Genomic DNA, 3,525 nt, shown 5'->3' on the forward strand with positions numbered 1-3,525 from the left:
CAGATGCTGGCTAGGATGTGGTGAAAGTGGAACACTTCTCCATTGTTGGTGGGAGTGCAAGCTTGTACAACCACTCTGGAAATCAGTGTGGCAGTTCCTCAGAAAATTGGATATAGTACTACCGGAGGATCCCGCAATACCTCTCCTGGGCATATATCCAGAAGATGTTCCAAGTGGTAAGAAGGACACATGCTCTACTATATTCATAGTAGCCATATTTATAATAGCCAGAAGCTGGAAATATCCCAGATGCCCCTCAACAGAGGAATGGATACAGAAAATGTGGTACATTTACACAATGGAGTACTATTCAGCTATTAAATATAATGAATTTATGAAATTCCTAGGCAAATGGATGAACCTTGAGGGCATCATCCTGAGGGAGGTAACCCAATCACAAAAGAACTCACACAATATGTACTCACTGATAAGTGGATATTAGTCCAGAAACTTAGAATACCCAAGATATAAGATAAAATTTACAAAACACAGGAAACTCAAGAAGTACAAAGACCCAAGTGTGGACACTATGCCCCTTCTTAGAATTGGGAACAAAACACCCATGGAAGGAGTTACAGAGACAAACTTTGGAGCTGAGATGAAAGGATGGACTATCTAGTGACTGCCATATCCTGGGATCCATTCCATAATCAGCTTCCCAATGCTGACACCATTGCATATACTAGCAAGATTTTGCTGAAAGAACCCAGATATAGCTGTCTCTTGTGAGACTATGCCAGGCCCTATCAAACACAGCAGTGGATGCTCACATTTAGCTACTGAATGGAACACAGGACCCCCAATGGAGGAGCTAGAGAATGTACCTAAGGAGCTAAAGGGTTCTGCAACTCTATAGGTGGAACAACAATATGAACTAACTGGTACCCCCCAGAGCTCATGTCTCTAGCTGCATATGTATCAGAAGATGTCCTAGTCAGCCATCAGTGGAAAGAGAGGCCCATTGGTAGTGCAAACTTTATATGCCTCAGTACAGGGGAATGCCAGGGCCAAGAAGTGGGTGTAGGGTGGGTGGGGGAGTGGGTGGGGGAGCATGTGGGTGACTTTTGTGATTGCATTGGAAATGTAAATGCAATAAATACCTAATTAAAAAAATTTACCAATAAAATTTCCATCTTAAAAATAACAAAACAATAAAACAAACAAAACAACAACAACAACAAAACCCAAAAACCAACCAAACAAAAAAGAATGAACTTATGAAATTCCTAGGCAAATGGATGGACCTGGAGGGCATCCTCCTGAGTGAGGTAACCCAATCACAAAAGAACTCACATGGTATGTACTTACTGATAAGTGGATATTATCCCAGAAACTTATAATACCCAAGATACAAGATACAATTTGCAAAACACATGAAACTCAAGAAGAACAAAGACCAAAGTGTGGACACTTTGCCCCTTCTTAGAATTGGGAACAAAACACCCATGGAAGGATTTACAGAGAGAAAGTTTGGAGCTGAGACAGAAGGATGGACTATCTAGTGACTGCCATATCCAGGCATCCATCCCATAATCAGCCTCCAAACACTGACACCAATGCATACACTAGCAAGATTTTGCTGAAATGACCCAGATATATCTGTCTCTTTTGAGACCATGCCGGGGCCTAGCAAACACAGGAATGGATGCTCACAGTCAACTATTGGATGGATCACAGGGCCCCCAATGGAGGAGCTAGAGAAAGTACCCAAGGAGCTAAAGGGATCTGCAACCCTATAGCTGAATTTGTATCAGAAGATGCCCTTGTTGGCCATCATTGGAAAGAGAGGCCCATTGGTCTTGCAAATTTTATATACCTCAGTACAGGGGAGTGCCCGTTGACAAGAAGTGTGAGTGGGTGGGTAGGGGAGTAGTGGGGGAGGGTATGGGGGACTTTTGGGATAGCATTGGAGATGTAAATTAAGAAAATACCCAATAAAAAAAATTAAAAAAACAAACTTTCTCAAGAGTGTACATTGTATATTTGCATGGCTACATTTCCCACCATCCCTATGCTTTCCTCCTTTTGTCAGGCTTCTTTGGTCCTCTGACAGTTTGGATTTCATATCATATATACAAACATGACTTCATGCATCCTACTAATAACCTAGAAACCACAAACAGGAAAACATATATTTGTCTTTAATAGGTGTGAAACATGTACTGGGTTTGATCTTATGAACTTCAAAAATTCAACCTTCCTGTCACTCCAGCCATTTCAAGGTAATCTTATGTACTGTTCTGTGGAATCGTGCAAGTCTCAATATTGTTTTATTTTTCTATTTTAAAAAACAGATTCAGGAATAATGTAAAGGGGTAGTATCATCATTGTATCATTTTTTAAAAACCTATATGAAAACATTGAAATTTAGCATTCTTCAAATATGAAAAAAATATTGAAGAAAACTGAACTCCAAAATCATTTTGTGTTTATTTCAATAGATTCCACCAGTGATAGTTCCTTTATGTTTATAGTCTGTTCTAGAATAAATGGGGGAGAAGGTCTGCTATAATAGCAAACACTTTACTTGTTTTGATAATTAGCACTTTCTTAAGCTGAGTGATTGGTATATATAGTCTTTGTTTTCCTGCCATATTGCTTTTCTGAATCCACTGAACATTGTTTGCTTAAAAAATATGTTAGGCAGATTTGTATTTAAAATTTAAAAGTGATTTCATTAGCACATAAGAATAATTGGTTTCGCCAAGATGGTGCCGAAAGGGAAGAAGGAAGCTCCTGCCCCTCCCAAAGCCAAAGCCAAAGCGAAGGCCTTGATAGCTAAGAAGGCAGTGCTGAAAGGCGTCCACAGCCACAAAAAGAAGGAGATCCGAATGTCATCCATCTTCAGGTCGCCCAAGACCCTGTGGCTCTGGAGGCCAAAATATCCTCAGAAAAGTGCGCCCAGGAGAAACAAGCTTGACCACTATGCTATCATCAAATTCTCACTGACCACTGAGTCAGCCATGAAGAAAATAGAGGACAACAACACTCTTGTGTTCATTGTGGATGTCAAGGCCAACAAGCATCAGATCAAACAGGCTGTCAAGAAACTCTATGACATTGATGTGGCCAAAGTCAATACCCTGATAAGGCCCAATGGAGAGAAGGCGTATGTTCGCTTGGCTCCTGATTATGATTCCCTAGATGTTGCCAACAAGGTTGGGATCATCTAAACTGAGTCCAGATGGCTAATTCTAAATATTTTTTCACCATTAAAAAAAAGAATAATTGGTTTCATATATATATATATATATATATATATATATATATATCCTTATATTTTTGCCTCCACTACAACTTTACCCAATGCTGTATTGTCCTCTCTCTTGCTAGTTTCCTTTCTACCCTCAATAGTTCCTCTTTATGTGTTCATGTTACATGTATTCCATTACTCTCTCTTGTTCTTCTTCCTTCCCCTTTAGATCTTTTCTACTCCATTCCAAAGGACTGCTTTCTATTTTAATACTCATCAAATACATATATAAATTTTTATCTAGATTCAACTTATCATAGAAAATGTGTGAT

General features: G+C 39.3%; 1 pseudogene; it reads left to right on the top strand.

The window, feature by feature from the left end:
- Positions 1 to 2,708: 2,708 nt before the first annotated feature.
- On the top strand, positions 2,709 to 3,173 carry LOC110287432 (large ribosomal subunit protein uL23 pseudogene; annotated as a pseudogene).
- Positions 3,174 to 3,525: the final 352 nt, after the last annotated feature.

This window comes from Mus caroli, unplaced genomic scaffold (assembly GCF_978045245.1).
Source record: "Mus caroli unplaced genomic scaffold, Mus_caroli_1 scaffold_5, whole genome shotgun sequence".
Taxonomy (NCBI): domain Eukaryota; kingdom Metazoa; phylum Chordata; class Mammalia; order Rodentia; family Muridae; genus Mus; species Mus caroli.